At 36.5% G+C, this 17,259-nt stretch overlaps 1 long non-coding RNA gene across 1 annotated transcript in view; it reads right to left on the reverse strand.

Annotated features, from left to right (window-relative positions):
• The window catches only part of LOC141277981 (uncharacterized), a 300,462-nt gene that overhangs the window by 163,514 nt on the left and 119,689 nt on the right, over window positions 1-17,259 (reverse strand). Inside the window, exon 2 of the long non-coding RNA XR_012329998.1 lies at window positions 7,601-7,695. This is a non-coding gene — a long non-coding RNA (uncharacterized lncRNA). The remainder of the gene's footprint in view (window positions 1-7,600; window positions 7,696-17,259) is intronic.

The following is a 17,259-nucleotide window of genomic DNA, read 5'->3' on the forward strand; positions in this document are numbered from 1 at the left end:
TAGCACAGGGAGATCAGCGTGAGGCTTTGTGACTACCTAGAGGGGTGGCATAGGGAAGGTGGGAGGGAGACGCAAGAGGGAGGAGATATGGGGATATATGTATATGTATAGCTGATTCACCTTGTTATACAGCAGAAACTAACACAACAATGTAAAGCAATTATACTCCAATAAAGATGTTTAAAAAAATGTAGGAACTAGTATAGAAACAGATTTTTCTCCAATGTATACTCAGAGTTGAGTTACCCCCTTTAAATACCTAATTTCACCTTAAATAGAAAACAAAATTCATCAAAGAATTTTGTTTTCTTTTTAAACAAAATTTTAATAGAATCAGTAGAATCTAATAAATTCAATAGAATCTAATAAAAAATCCCATTATAAGAGTTTAATATTTTTATTTCATTTTTTATAGCCCCTACAATTTCTTTTGTTTTCTTTATTCATCCTAGGAATTTCAGAATAATTTTTCTGTTCCGGCAAAAAGATTGGCAGAAGCCTAAGAACTACTTTATTAAGGATATAATCAGACTTAAACAAAAAAACTCAAAACACATCTTATGCTTTTTTTATATTAATGAGAGCTGATTATTTTATGACAAGCATAGAGGTATTTTGTAGCTAAGACAAATCAAAACCAAATGTCATAGATTCAGATATCTAGGAGGCTGCCTGAGATGGGAGAATGTAAGAATTGACAGGAATCTTAAGTTACTTGGTTAGTGTGATATTGAGGGCCCGGGAGGAGACTGCATAAGACCAAACAGATTGAGACATAAAAAAAATGAGCACCAGAAATGAATGGGGTACAGATGTCATAAATAAGGAAATCAAAACATATACTCTATGAGACACTATAAATGCAGTACTTACAATGCAGTACTTAAAATGTAGTTGGAAGTCTATCAGGAGGTCATTTGAAAACAAGGAACATTAAGCAAATGTTCAGAAATGGGGGAGGAGTGAGAAACCTCTTCAGATATTACCATAATTTTCTATAAATTTCTAGTGGTCCTGGTAGTTACAGACTTATTTACATATTTTTATGCTCTGGAAATTAAATGATACCATTTTTTAAATTTTCCTGTTAATTTAAGAAAAGAACTAATCAAAGATCATTAGAAATTTTTTGAGCTAGACACTGATACAAATTTTTAAAATTCTAATTACTAAAGATCAAAATCAAAATCCTCTATATTTTTGATTGGCAGAGTAGATGAGCACAATAAACAGCTTATACATTTTCATGGGTTTGTATCTTAACTAAAAAATATTTTAAAAAATGTCTAACCACCTATACTTTTAAATATATTTACACGTCCAATTCAACCCTGGAAACCCACTAAAACAAATTCAGATTGCAATCCAGTTACACTGCAAGCCAGGCACAAAAGCCTTCTAATGATCTTTGATTAGTTCTTTATTAAATTCATCAAGGGAGCAAAGAAAATTTAATAATCTTCACCAGTTGTCATCTTTCTGATTAGAGTTTTGATTAGAACTTTCAGCTTTTATTTTTCTCCTTGCTAGCCTTTGCCAGAGCTTTGCTATTGCTTCTAGTTAGCGAGGAAGAACGAGGCAGAGGGAACACGATGAATACCCCACACTTGTTCATATTACCTCGGTATGCATGTCAGGAGTTTACTGAGAGAGGAAGTCAGGAGTTCTCTGACCCTGCCCTCTCCACTACCTAGCCAGCCTCTTCATGTGACAAAACTTTTCTTTTTCTTTTCTTTTTTTTTTTGAGGTCAAGGGCTACATTGTATTCCTCTTTATACCCCCTTGGTACCTAGTACAGTGCCATGAACAGAACAAGAGCTTGTTAAAATATTTACTGAATCGAATAGCTTCTGAAATGGAAATCCATGTTAGTGTTTCTCTTCCTAAAATGTTGTTACTATTTTATTTCATGAGAAAGTGACCTCACAGAGCTTCTAAAATATGATCAAGTTTTCTCTACTAATATATGTTTTTTTCAGTGAAATCACAGCAAAGTAGCACGTTTTTAATGCTGGCTATTAAAATATCACTTGGTGATAGTTAACAGTCCTTGAACAGTGAACTTTCTGCTTTTACCAGCTTCTTGTCCAAGAATGCATTTTTCTTGCCTTTGAAAGTTAGTTCCCCTGGGAGGGGGAACTGATTTTTCCAGCCTGTTAAATTTACAAATAAAAATCACATTGGGGGTTGGTTGTGATACTATATATTTCATGTGTGAAAGCAATGGGATTACAGGAGCTGTCATCCATAGGTATTTGAGAAATGCCCATTAGATTGCTCAGAATAAAGGACTCTGAGAGGTCACTCAGTCTGGGATAAGAGGATTGAGATGAATAATAATGATGTTTACATTTTTATTCCTCATACAGCATGTGAGAGAATAATGACATTCAGATTTCTATATAGCACATTTCTTCCTAGTATTCACAAATATTGTCTCAATTATTTTTCTATCATTGCTGAAAAGTAGGAAATGTGTAGCTATTACCACCTCCGTTTTGTATTATATCACATCATGCTATTTTAGTATTCACTACCTGAAAAGAAAGGCAGCTAGGTAGTGAGTTTATAATCATACTCAATCACCTTTAGACCTCAGCAGTGGAGAGAGATGATAGGAATGAAGGTAAAGAGAAATAATAAAAATGCAAACATACAAAATTCCTAGCCTACAAAAAGTCTGTGTTCCAAAAGTTCATTTATTAGGATATTGTGTGAAACACAAAAATGTATATTTCCATAGAAGCAATATTATTATTGATGGTTAGGTTCCTAGTCTAGCCCATCACAGCCTATTTATTTAGGTAGTTGAAAACACAAGTGCTACAGAAATTATAGTACCAGAAAACTCTTCATTTGGAAATAAATGGTATTTTAACTGCATAGAAGGGTAAATAAACTGTTATAGAATAACCTATTAGCCAAATCTCTCTTTACAGCCCCAACTCCGTACTTTGGACACTGCTAACACTTAACGATGCTGTAGCAACTACTCCAAGATCTAGGAAACTCACAATCACAAACCTACAAATTCACAAGCACAGGACCCCTCAGAAGGAACTGACTGACAACCCATCAAATAGGCAATTTCCCCCTTTCTTTATTTCCTAAAGGCAAAATAGACATTGGGCAGCTTGGGAAAAGGCATCTTGGTATCAAAAATTCTTCAATCCAGGATCCCAGGGGAAGCTCTCTTCCACCTCATTTTAAACATGGGACAGGTTTCTGATTCCAATGGCCTCTTGCCAGTTGATTAAACTCAAAATTATTATAAAAATATACTGGGTGCTTATAACCTGACAGGCAACACTGTACTGAGCGGAATACTAAAAATATTAATTTTGAGACCTATCAGCTTATCATTTAAATGCAAAACATGTGAAATATATATATATATTACAGTACATAATATAGTAGGATTAGGGTGTATTTAAAGGGTATCAAAACTGATGTCTAGTTTCATCAACTCCAATGAACAAATGAAAATCTAATTAAAAGGAATTGGTTCAATCATTTGTGAGAATAATTGGAATTCTTGTTCAGAACACTGAACTGAGGCCATTCTTTGCTTGTTGCTGCTGAGAATTTGGTTTGAACTCAAAGCATCCGTCATTCAATATGTATTAAGAACCTTCTATTTGCAAACAACAATAGAAAAGATAACACATTTCCAAAATGAATAAGCATAAATAACACCCTCCCCAGCATCAGAAAATCTCTAGCATTTTGAAGATACAAACATAAAGCTAAGCATCTCAAAAGACACTTCCTATTCCCCAGCACACACATCATCATTTCCAGGAACAGTCAACATTCTAGACATTATGGTCCTAAATTTTGCACAATTCTCTTACAGCACTTAATGCATAATACCATAAATATTTATTATAAATCTAGTTCATCTACTTGCCTATGAGCTCTCAAAGGACAAGGACTGCGTTTTACTTATAGTTGTATCTTCAGTGCCTGGCATAGTGCCTGGACCATAGTAGGAGGTCAATTAAGTGGAGAAGAAGTGGCAACGCTTTTCCAAACTCTCTAAGTTTCCTGACATGGGTGTAGAGCTCCACCAGCTGTAATGCTCCTGGACACTGTTCCTCTCTCATCTGGCTCTTCTAGTTTATTTATTTTGTACAGTAACTGGAAGGACAAAGAGGTGCTGGTGCTATTTATTGCTCCCCCAAATACAAGCAGATCTGTAGGTAGAAAGATGACTAGAACAAATAGACCAATTAACCTGCCCCACATTCCTACTTCAGTTTAAATTGCTCATTGGATATATAATCACCAACTAGGGAAAGAGAGCAAACACTTCTAAACTTCAAAAAGCTATTCCGGTCAAAGCAAATGCCAGAAATAGACAAAAGAATTTGGGAGATTCTGATTGTATCTAAATCCATTTGCTCCACCGTTTCTCACAAAAGAATTTGTGTATTTACATACACACACACACACACACACACGCACAGCAGTTCTTATTATAGACCTAAGACACCATTAATAATGGTAATACATATTCAAAAATGTTTTTTAAAGTATGCCATTTGTGCAATCAGCATAAATAGACCTTTGGGTGCTTTTCTAAATTTATATTACAAGCATATATTTGGGACACATTACCCACAGATTTAAAAATTCAAAACAAAAAAAATTTAAAACACTGTGTTTGGCCCCCAGCTGAGTTTTAAAATGCTGCATCCCAAATTCAACATGTAAAATTGGAGGATATCTGACTAAATCAAACCACAGGTTCAGTCCCTCTACTACTCATCCAGGTATGGGATTTGGGACAGACCTCTTATTTCTCTGTGCCTCTGTCTATTAATGTGTAAAACAAGGGGTCAACTATAACAGATGATCTCTCAGGTCCCTGTTTTACCTCTAAAGTTTTATAATTCTAATATGGTTATGGTAATTGTACTTTTTTCTTACTGCTATCCTAAACAATTCTTAAAACCTTCCTCCTTCTTTTTTAAAAAAAATCTCTGGGTTTCTGCTAACATTTCATTCCGGTGGACAGTGCTGTTGTTATTCTATTTACAAAGTTTGGGGAGGGTTCTAACTCTAGCGTATGATGAGGATAATAGCAAAGAATTTCTGCAGCCACGTAAAAGGTAGAAAAAATTAATATAGTGAAATATCAGAATGAATAGCTTATTAAACTACCAATAATAGGTTTCAACGGAAGGAAAGTTAGGGCATGATGGTTTATTAAAGAAGAGGGGGCATCATGTTGTATGGGTAAAAATATTAGAAAAGGGACCAACAGGGGATTAGTCCCACTTTCCAGAACATAAACAACATAGATGAAACTGGCCTGACCAAAAGTGGTCTATTACACCAAAGCCGTACAGAGAAAATATCCTGATGGAAAACAAGCCTTTCAGAAGTAATAGTTCGGAGCATCGTGCCACAATATTACTGGCATGACCTTTACCTTCATGCTCCCAGCCTCAATGAAACTTCAAACTTATACAATTCACATGCCTGGGAATGTGCGGGCCATCAGCAGGGCAGGAGGGGGTGTCTGTTTGTGAGAAAGCATGACATGTTTTAAGGTACTTTATGAAATGGCTAGGCAGAAGCTTGGCATGTAAATACTAAGGTTAGTGTATTCTTTGTTGTAGCTCTACAGAACGTTAAGCACTACATTTTTTAAATCTTAACATTTTAGAGTGCTTAAAATGAGTACTCTTCCCATTTAATTGGGGCCTTTTTTTCCCTCTGATGGGCAGACTATGAGGTTTCCTAAGTGCTTTCCCTAAGTCTCAGAATCAAAGAGGTTTGATTGGTTCTTTCCTTCACCAGCTTATTTTATTGTGTCAGATGATGACTTGGCTTTTCATGTAACCCTGAGAGAGAGGGATTTGTTTACACTCCCCTGGGCTGTGGGAGGGGACTTAGGTCTCTGAGGAAGAAGGCAGCTTTGGCTAACACTGAGAAGCCAGGATTTGGTGTTGAAGTTGCATAATGAGACCACATTCTACCCAGGACTGAACACAACTGGCGAAGTAACCAACTCCGAGCATTTGATGCAAGAGTTAAAATTGCTTCAGTGTTCTTTGTGAATGAAAAGGAATTCATCTCCCTGTGGTTCCAGAGGCCCAGTTATAATATGCCATTTATAATGGCATAATTAATCAGGCCATCTAGAGACGTTATGCATCAACATCTTTTTACCAGAGTGCAAAGCAGGCAAGAGAACTAACAAAACAGAAGGATATGGGTCAGCTAGTTTTTCATTCTTGGAAATGTATTAGAAAATTATTAAGATTTCAATATAAAATATATCGGTGAAATAGTAATAGGATTAATCATCCTGAAAAGAGGAGGAAAAGTATTGAAATAACTGCACTCAGCACTGCTGAGTTCCGAACGGTCTCTTTTACTGAGGCACTTGCTCTGACATACGTGAGGTTAACCCTCTCAGCCACAGAGCTAATCAGCCCTGAAAGTCATTCCACGAGAGGGTCTGAATTGTCTGTCCTAACCCTATTTGTCAGTCATTATAAAGTTCAGACGGGGGTGTTCCCCCATGACAACTCTATCAGGAGAATTGCCATTTTAACCTTCCGGAGCAGACAACAAGGTTGACATTTTTGTCTAGGTTAACTCTTCCACTCTTCAGTAAAGGGGCAGAAACTTAGAAAACCACCAGAAAACTGGCAGTCCGTCCACGATTGCCTCACAATATTCACTATTAAAACAAGATGAATATTAAATAGTCTCTCTGCCTAACACATGAATATGACTATTAAACCAAAGATAAAAGTACATTCCCTAGTAACCACAGAGAGATTTGGGGAATGACTGCAATGATCAAGGAAATATCTCATGGATGTATTAAGTGCAAAAAGCTGGATACAGCACAATACACATATGATGAGTCTATTGACATAAAAACTATGAAAAGGTATATATTTCCATCTGGAAGAACAGGCATCAAACACTCAGGCTTGGGAAGGGTACTTCTGCTTTGTCGGGAATATTTAAACTTTTAACAACAATTAATGTAGTTACTGGCATTGAAACAAAAACAACTTCTAACATATAGCACTGAAAATTCAGACACAGTTGAGACTTAATAACTCATACATATTTTGCTGTGCTTTGGCAGGACTATGTTTAGTCATTATATTCTCTGTAGCATATTTTACTGAAAAGGCATCAAGGACTTGTGCCATCTTAAGTCAAAGGAAATTTGTGATCATGCAGTGACTACAATACTCTAGTATCCCATCAAGCATTAAATCATGCAGACAATAGACAGTGGCTGGATGAATGCATAGATGGGATGGATAAATAGAATGGATGGACAAAGCAATAACACTAAGACCTTTTGAACCTACCGTTCATCTTGGCTGACTGACAGAGAAACAAACATTTTGGGATAGCTGTTCTTTTGAGCAATTTTGATTTTGTTGTAGGTTTAGAATAGCAAGTTTTTAGAGGGCCTCTGACCGCCTTTGAAAGAGAATTTCTCATCCTGTTCACTGGGAACTTTTCAATATTTGATATGCTCCGTGAGTCATAAAACCACTAAGCAAATTTTTAAGAGTTTTCAAAAGCAGAAAGTCCTACAAAATTGTATTTGCCTCACCAAATGTGAAACTTCCTCCCATGGGTTTTCCTACTGCCACAATTCAAGAGTTTCATTATCTTCCTGCAGCAGCTATTGAAAGACTCCATCAGTTCCTACAAAAAAACCAAAGGAGGAAATAAATAGATCAGGGAACACTTGTCTAAATGTTTCATTAACCCCCTCAGCTCAAACCACGGTTGAGTTAATGGAAAGGTAATCAGTAAAATACCTAAAATGTTTTACTGATAACTTTTATTTAAATAATGGTGGTAACATTCTTTCTGACCCATCCTTAAATTTGAATGCTTTCTTTTGAGATTAGAAGCAAGGAATTTATTTATTTGTTTGTTTATTTGCTTTAAATTTTATTGCGGTAAGAACACTTAACATGAGACCTACCCTCTTACACAGACTTTTAAGTGTAAATTACAGTGTTGTAAACTATGAGCGCATGTTACACAGAACTCTAGAATTTATTCATCTTGCATGACGAACTTTATACCTATTGATTAGCAGTTTCCCATTTTCCCCTCTCCCAAGTTTCTAGAAACCACCATTCTACTCTGCTTCTATGAGTTTGACTATTTTAGATACCTCATAAAAGGGGAATCATGCAGTATTTGTCCTTCTGTGCCTGCCTTATTTCACTTAACATCATGTCCTCTAGGTTCATCCAAGTTGTCACATATTACAGGATTTCTTTTTTTTTTTTTTAACTCTCAATCTGTTGCCCTTACACTGGAGGTAAGTGAATGAGGGCAATGGTCAAAATGTAAGTAATCACACACACACACACACACACACACACACACACAGCCTTTAAGTCACCAGAGAGGTCCTAGAGCTAGAAAGACGGCAGGACTTGGGACGAAGGTGTAGCCTGGTGCTAATACTGGGGAGGGACAGCCAGGCACGACGTGGCGGGGCAGAGGCATGGACAGAAAAAAGGCCCACGCTCTGACTACCTCCTCTGAGTGCCACACCTTGTCGCTTTTTCACTGCTTCCTCTAATGCCCTTTCATCACAGTCTTAATAAAGTCTTGCGAACTGTCCCATCTACTTCTCACTCCCTCTTTCAGCCACGCTGCTTTTGACTTGGTATCCTAGAGACCATTCCCTCCCTGGCTGTGTGATCGTGGAGCAGTCAGTGAACAATTTTGGCTCCTTGGCTGTAAAATAAACATATTAGCCTGGATAGACCAAGGTTACTTCTAGCTCTAACATTCGATATTTTCATGCTTTTGTAGAAGAATTATTAAACAGCAAGACTTATCACTGTTTAGTGTCCTATTTCTTATCTTCCTGATGATCTCCCTGATAACTACTGGCAGACCTCAGACTGTCCCCACAAATCCTGTCTCAACACCTCAGAAGCTCTGGAGCGTCTAAGGATGATTGACTCCAATCAGAAAAACATGCCACTGGCTTATGGTCACAAAGATGAAAGCATAACATATGTGAGCATGCTATAACACACTGATGTTACTGATCAATGTTTATATTAGTTACATCACCATTAAAACAATAATAGCAGTAAAGGGTTGGTAAACATTATGTAGTCTCAGAATTGTGTGAATTCAACTAAGACAGCTTTAATTATAGATCTTTAAGGGTTGTGATTCAATGACAAGAGTGAGCTGCCTGGGACTGGCTTCCACATTTTGGTCAAAGGAAGATATGATGTTACTTGAAGAAATAACTTGTCCTGTGCCACTAACTTCATCAACATTAAATACCAACATGATGGGAATATCATCCTTCCAGTTATTTATGTTGTGAAAATACTGTCTGATGTCTCTGGCAGCAAAGCAGAACTACTGAGCAATTTAGTTAAAGGGGTGGGGACAGGGAGTACAGTGGGGAAATAAATTGTAGTCACCAGTGTCTTTTTTGGTACGCGGGCCTCTCACTGTTGTGGCCTCTCCCGTTGCGGAGCGCAGGCTCCGGACGCGCAGGCTCAGCGGCCATGGCTCACGGGCCCAGCCGCTCCGCGGCATGTGGGATCTTCCCGGACCGGGGCACGAACCCATCCCGGACCGGGGCACGAACCCGTGTCCCCTGCATCGGCAGGCAGACTCTCAACCACTGTGGCACCAGGGAAGCCCACCAGTGTTTTTTAATTATCTGTCTCGATCTGAAAACTGAGAACCAATAAATCTACAAATGTCTAAGTATGGATAGTTGTTGTATAAAAATACTTCTAATTTGAAACCTTTTACTGGAAAATGTTCTAATTTAACATGATGAAAAGAATGACTGTTTTTTAAAGTGCACTTGAACAGGCAAATTCTCTTTATAAGAAAATAACACACGAATGAAAGCCTAGTTCAGGATGGCGACTTGAAAATTGTTTGAAATCTTTTCTACCAATGAACATTGAAATTCATCCATAACTACTTACATTCCTCTTTTCAAACAAATGCTTTAACCTTAGTGCCTCTTTTTGTTAGTCCCTTCCTTTACATCTTCGCAAATAAAATCTCTACTTCCATGACAGACATTTAGTAAAAACACAATTCATCTCGCCTGTCTCATTCTATCTATACGGTCTCTGAGTCTTAAGCGTACAGGTGGAAATTGTCCATAGTAAATTGCTCCTGTCTATAGTTTCCCGAATATTTCAGTGTTCAATTAACCATAGTTTAAATTAATCAGAATATCCAGGAAATGAGCACTGGTGAGACTGAATGAGGCAGAAAATTTGATTGTGTTATACATGAAATTCAGCTCTTCAGTGAAATTCTCCAATTGTGGTAATTTCACTGTCCTGATTACAATTGTTTCATCTATGTGGTGCATATATATTTTAATCTTCTCCTGACACTGCCTATTGTTGTAAATGAATTTGTCTTCCCAGCTATTCACAAACACATTTGCATTATTGAGGCCATGTCTGACTATAAGGTTTGGTTCCATGATTTAAACAATACTTAATCTTAGCTCCTGGGATTGTTTTTGCATTAGACAGAAATTGATTGGAAATTCACTGACAAACAATAAAGATATTTTCCGTTAATGAGCTTGACAAAGGATTCATATCCTTATTTAAAAAACAAAACAAAACATTTTTTGACCTTGAATACATTGCTAAAACTCTTTTATATCATTAAACAGTCACAATAGAATGTTAACCTTTATAGTTTTTAGTCAAAATCCTCTCAAGGTATGGACAGAATTCCTCTAAAATCAGGGCCCAAATATATTTTCAGCCCATGTGACCTTGAACTCTGGAAGTTAGTCCACTTCTGTTATATTCTGTGTCCAGATTTTCCTTCCTATCTTCCCTCCCTTCCTTCTTTCCTTTTCTCCTTCCCTCCCCCTCTCCCCCATTTCCTTCCTTCCTCGTTTCTTTCTTAATTACTTAATTTCTTTGTTTATTCTTCCTTTCTTTCTTTACTGGGTATCAAAATTGCTTCTTCCACCAACCACCGTTGAGGCTGGATTCCATAGGAAAAAAGGGAAAAAGAAGTTGAAAACTGCAAGCTGAGTAGGAGAGCAGGAAAGATGTGGGGTTAGTGACATATTCTTTAGTATCCCCTTTAACTTCTCCCCACTTATGCTTATTTTTAATTTGTATTTCTCTCAATTTGTACAACAAATTGTGGACATGCACTCTTGCTCTACGTTTTAACCTTGTTTCATTTTAAAATTCTTAAACAACTATTTATGTAAAGGCTGTCAAAATTTTCTTCAAAAAGAAAAAGCCTGCCATCATTTCTACTTTATTGAAATTTTGGAAAGCTTAAAAACATTTCTCTTAGAGAATTGACATGGTCTTGAATCAACACCTAGATGGTCCCAGTACCAGTCCAAACTCCATTACTGATTAACTCACAACATAAAAACTTAACTCACAACATAAAAACTTAAAAAACTCAACTCACAACATAAAAACTTTATTAGCATTTTTGCCTAAAGCAGGGACAGTGATAACATCCTAAAAAAAAAGTACAAGGTGATCTGTTATGGATTGACTATCTAGGAATACAAAATGCTTTCATCAATTTGGTCATACATTCAAACTTAACAACCAAGCTCTAACTGATACAGCCATCATCCTGGTCATGCAAGTCTAGGGATTATTTTGTGAAATTGTGTGGGACACTGAGAAAGAGAGGAAGAGATTTTCAATCAAGCAAATCTAGCAATAAGATTTAGCAGACTCAACTGTGCAATGGGTTGATATTTGTACTTCTATTATTAATACATTCTTTATTCCTGTGTCATCTAAAGACAATGGTATATTCAGATTGCCTCTTATGCTGCAAATGATTGTGATTTAAAGACTAATAATGTGTGTGTTAAAGAGCCACTCGAACTCCTTGGGAATTGGGGTAGCAACCAGCTACTTATACATCTAAAGGAGTTCATATATCATCATCTTACTAAATAAAGAGAAGTTTATTTCTCTTGATAAAGAGAAGTTTTTACTGTGTAATCTCAGAATTGTTGTTAAGGCCTCTTTCTTCTATCTCAATATCTTTTTTCTTGATTCACATTGGGTGTACAGATAGATAAGGAGGGAAAATACTTCTTGGTCATATAATCACCTCTTAGTTCCAACTGTACAATTCTTTTGTTTTTGAACTCCAGACTCTTTAATGATGATGCACTTATAGCTATCAGCCAATTAATCTTCATCTTCTATAGTTCTATAGTTCTTGCAAGAATGTGTGCCTTTTTTCTGAGGGGTAATTTATGCCATGAAAATTAACCTTAACGGGGATAAAGCACCAGTAGAGAGCTCATTAAGGCACTTGATTCTCATTTATATGATATAAAAAAAAACTTGTTTGTAAATACATAGGGCCAGGAAGTGAAGGAAGGTGTTACAGGTAAAATTATTTCATTTGCTGACTCACTTTATTCAGTTAGATTGAGTAAACTATCAAATGATAAACGATTGGACATTTTAAGTAACAACTTGAACCGTTTACAAGGTATCTCTATCTGGATGTGCCAAAGCGAACCCAATCCCAACATGTTTCAAACTGAACCTCCTTACAGTTCGAACTGCTGCTGTTCCTCTTGAACTCTTGTTCACCACCCTACCTCAGTTCAAGCCCACTTCACCTGTCACTTGGCTATTGCTAACGCCTCCTGACCCTCCAGTCTTACCACTCCCCAACCCATCCTGCACACAGTTTCTACAGCAATCTTTATTTTGAGTAATATTTAATAATATTTTCTGATCACAAAAGGAATTTGGTTCATTGAAGTAAATTTGTCAAATGCACCACCACCAACAAAAAAGCCCACAAAAATGAAAATCCTACCGTGCATCAATACTTATTGTTAACATTTTGGTATGTATCTTTCCAGTGTGTCTGTGCTTGTGCGTATACTTTTGGAGAACACTTTACACATTATTATATAACCTGTTTTTTAAGTAAATTTCATATTGAAGTATGACACACATACAAATCATAAGTTAACATCTTGGTAAATTTTTACAAAGTGAATACATTTGTTTAACTACTACCCAGATCAAGGAATAGGTTATTCACTCACTAGAAACAATTCTTTTGTCCTCTCCTTCTCATTACCTCTGGTAATCACTATTCTAACATTATTATTTGTGCACACATTTCAGTTTAAATACATGGAATTATCCAGTGTGTTTTCTTTCTTTCCTATCTTCTTTCACTTAATATTATAGCAGTAGTTTGTTCATTTTCATAAGAGTATTCCATGTACAAATATAACAAAATGTATTTATCCATTATACTTTTATTGGAATATAGGTCTTTCTGTTATCAGCTATTACAAATAATCCTGCTATGAACATTCTTTTTTTTTTTTTTTTTTGAACATTCTTGTCTGTATCTTTGGTGCGCATGTAGATGCATTTATGTTGGGGGTATAGCTAGAAGTGGATTTACTGGGTCAAAGATTGCATATGTTAGCTTTAGTAGAGTTTGCAAAACAATGTTCCAAGGTGGTTGTACAAATAAACTCCTAATAGTAGCATATGAGAGTTTCCATTGCTCAACATCACTGTCAACACTGCAGGCTTTAGTTTTTATTTCTAAATTCGCAATTCTGATGGGTACACAGAGTTAGCTTATTGTGTTTTTAATATGTGATTCCCAAATGACTAGTGTTTTCACAGGCTAAATTGCTATCTGGATGTCCTCTTTGGGATATGACTGGTCAAGACTTTAGGATGTTTTTTTAAACTGAATTGTCTTTTTCCTTGTGATTTGTAAGAGTTCTTCTCACATTCTGAATACAAGTCTTTGATGTAGGATTTCTTTAAGCATACTGGATATTAATCCTTATTTGTACTGCAATATCTTTTCCTAATCTGTGGTTGTATTTCCACTATCTTAATGATGCATATTTATGGAAAGAAGTTTTTAATTTTAATGAAGTCCAATTTATCCATCTTTTTCTTTCTAGTTAGTGCTTTTTTTTCAAACTGTTTAAGAATATTTGTCAACCACAAGTTATTAGATATATTTGCATGTGACTATTATAGAAGTTCTATTATTTTACGTTTCATATTTAGGTCTAAAATCCATGTAGAATATGTATGGTTTTTGACTCCAACATGTTAGCTTTGAAGTCACTACTTCCTCACCAGAAGAAGAAATCTGAACAAACTGAAAATCAATAACTCTTCTTAGATCCATCAGAAAATTGTGGTCCCACAGCAAACCACTACATCGAATACTGAAGTCAGGCAAACATAGGGAATCACCCCTTGCCAGGAGCAGAAGCTACTCTCTGGATCCAGCACCCACAGGAACACTTAAAGTATAATTTATGAATTGCTGGAGACTCAGTGTGAACTAACTTTGAAAGTTAAAAATGCCAGGGGGGCGCTTCCCTGGTGGTGCAGTGGTTGAGGGTCCACCTGCCGGTGCAGGGGACACGGGTTCGTGCCCCGGTCCAGGGGGATCCCACGTGCCGCGGAGAGGCTGGGCCCGTGAGCCATGGCCGCTGAGCCTGCGCATCCGGAGCCTGTGCTCCGCAACGGGAGAGGCCGCAGCAGTAAGAGGCCCACGTACAGCAAAAAAAAAAAAAAAAAGAAGCCAGGGGTAGGACTTCCCTGGTGGCTCAGTGGGTAAGACTCCGAGCTCCCAATGCAGGGGGCCTGGGTTCGATCCCTGGTCAGGGAACTAGATCTCACATGCATGCCACAACTAAGGAACGTGTGAGCTACAACTAAGGAGCACACATGCCGCAACTAAGGAGCAGGTGAGCTGCAACTAAGGAGCACACCTGCCGCAACTAAGACCCAGCGCAACCAAATAAATAAATTAATTAAATAAATGAAAAAAATATGCTAGGGGGCCCAGATTTAGAGAGACCCTACACTTTCATGAATTTCACCTCCAAGAGACCGATCAGGTTGTTATGGTGAGGATCTGAGAAAAATCTCCTCCTGCTTCTAGCAAGGAGAGCAGGAAAAGTAATCATTTTGAAATATACACAGGGAAAAATTACCCCTTTTACAATATGCCTACGGCATTCTATTCTTCTTTCTATTCTTTGTAACGAAGGCCATCTCTCAAGGGAAACTACTTTATAAAAGCCTTATCTGACCTGGGGGAAGGACAATTAACCAATGCCAGCCTCTGATAGTCTTTCAGTCACAAAAGGGGAGGGGGAGAAAAGCTTAAGAAATTCTTCTGAAAGTTACAGCCCAGGGACTCTCACCCATTAAAAAAAATCAAAAAGATATCTAATCATAAGATAATAGAACACTTTCCCTTCCCAATATATTACCACCTATCAATGGAGCTCCAGGATGATAACAGGATTACAACTGAGAGAGCTGCAAAATACAGACAATTTAAGAAGTTTCTAGGAAAACCCAAATACATCAGAGGTGCAAAAACAAAGATACTAGAAGAACTTGAAGCTTCTGATACCTACAGCTACAGCAAACAGTAAACACAGCCTAACTTCTAGCCAGATAAACAAAATCTCACACTTAAAAGGCCTATTTATATCAGTTCCTATTTCCCAATACATTTTGTCTGTATTTGTCTGAAGAGACAAAGCAAGTTTCACAACCAGACTCAGATAGGACATGATTTTAGAATTATCAGGCCAGGAATTTAAAATAACTATGATTAGTATGCTAAGAGCTCTCACAGGAAAAGTGGACAACAAGCAAAAACTTATAGGTAATGTAAGCCAAGAGATGGAAACTCTAAGAAAAAAACAAAAGGAAATGCTAGAACCCCGAAATGCTGTAAAATACTTCATCCAATAACAAAAAACATTCTTCTTAAGCTCAAGTGGAACATTCACCAAGATAGACCACATTCTGGGCCATCAAATACATCTGTACAAATTTAAAAAAATAGAAATCATAGAAAGTAAGCTCTCAGCCACAACTGAATTAAAATAGAAATCAGTAATACAAAGATACCTGAAAAAAAATCCATATATTTGGAGATTAGACAACACACTTCTAAATAACATACTGGCCAAAGAACTCTCAAGAATATTTTAAAAATATTTTTAACTAAACAAAAATGAAAATACATTTATTAAAAGGTGCAGGGTGCAGTGAAAGCAGTGTTTAAAGAGAAATTTATAGCATTGAATGCATATAATAGAAAAGAAGAAAGTTCTAAAATCAGTCATTTCCACCTTAAGAAACTATAGAAAGAAGAGCCACATAACCCTAAAACAAGCAGAAGAAAATAACCAATAAAAATTAGTGCAAAAATCAATGAAACTGAAACTACAGAAATAACAAAGAAAACCAACAAAACTCAAAGTAGCTTCTTTGAAAAAAATCAATAAAATTGATAAAACTTTAGCCAAGACAACCAAGAGAAAAAAGAGGACACCAATTACTAATATCAGAAATTAAAGAAAAGACATCACTACTCATCCCATGGCCATCAAAAGGATAATAAGTGACTACTGTGAACAACTCTTTGCCTATACATTTAATAATTTAGATTAAATGGACTAATGCTTTGAAAAATACAATCTACCAAAACTCACCCAAGGAGAAATAGATCATCTGAATAGTCTCATGCCTATTTTAAAAATTGAGTCAACAACTGATAACCTTCCAAAACAGAAAGTACCTGGCCAAAATGGCTTCACTGGTGAATTCTTCCAAACATTTAAGGAAGAAATCGTAATGACTCACTCCTATCTCTTCTCAGAAATAGGAAGCAGAGGGAACACTTCCTAAGTCATTCTACTAGGCCATCATTACCCAAATACCAAAACCAGACAAAGGCATTACAAGACAGGAAAATTACAGGAGCAAAACCAATCCAATGGAGAAAGGATACTGTTTTCAACAAATGGTGCTGGAACACCTGGATATCCAGATGCAAAAAAATAATAGTAATAATAAAAACACAGCCCTACACCTTTCACAAAAATGAACTAAAATTGGATCATAGACCTAACTGTAAAATGCAAAACTATAAAACTTCTAGAAGATAACAAAGGAGAAAATCTAAGTGGCCTTGAGTTTGACAATGAGTTTTTAGATACAACTCCAAAAGCATAATTCATGAAGGAAATAATTGATAAGTTGAACTTCATTAAAATCAGAATTTTCTGCTCTGTGAATTTTCTGCCTGTGACACTGTTAAGAGAATGAAAAGATAAGCCACAAACTAGAAAAAAAAATATTTTCCAAGCACTTATTTGATAAAGGACTTGTATGTAGAATGTACTAAACTCTTAAA

This window comes from Tursiops truncatus, chromosome 2 (genome assembly GCF_011762595.2).
Source record: "Tursiops truncatus isolate mTurTru1 chromosome 2, mTurTru1.mat.Y, whole genome shotgun sequence".
Lineage (NCBI taxonomy): Eukaryota > Metazoa > Chordata > Mammalia > Artiodactyla > Delphinidae > Tursiops > Tursiops truncatus.